Source organism: Merops nubicus, unplaced genomic scaffold (assembly GCF_000691845.1).
Source record: "Merops nubicus isolate BGI_N331 unplaced genomic scaffold, ASM69184v1 scaffold38364, whole genome shotgun sequence".
Taxonomy (NCBI): Eukaryota; Metazoa; Chordata; class Aves; order Coraciiformes; family Meropidae; genus Merops; species Merops nubicus.
In genome coordinates, this window is record NW_008605588.1 from 1 (window position 1) to 221 (window position 221).

Consider the following 221-nt stretch of genomic DNA (forward strand, 5'->3'; position numbering starts at 1 on the left):
CCCCCCTATCCAGGATGCTGCAGTTGTCAGGGGTGTCCCAAAGGGTCAGGCTCCCCCCCTGCCCCCAGCTCAGCTTTCTCCACAGCCTCCTGCCTTACCCCAGTTCACCCAGGGTTTGTGTTCACCCAGGACACCCCAATTTCTCCAAGGTGCCACCATCCTCTTCCTCCAGGCTGGCGGACCACGGGCTGAGGGAGCCTGAGCTGGGGGCGGATACAGCT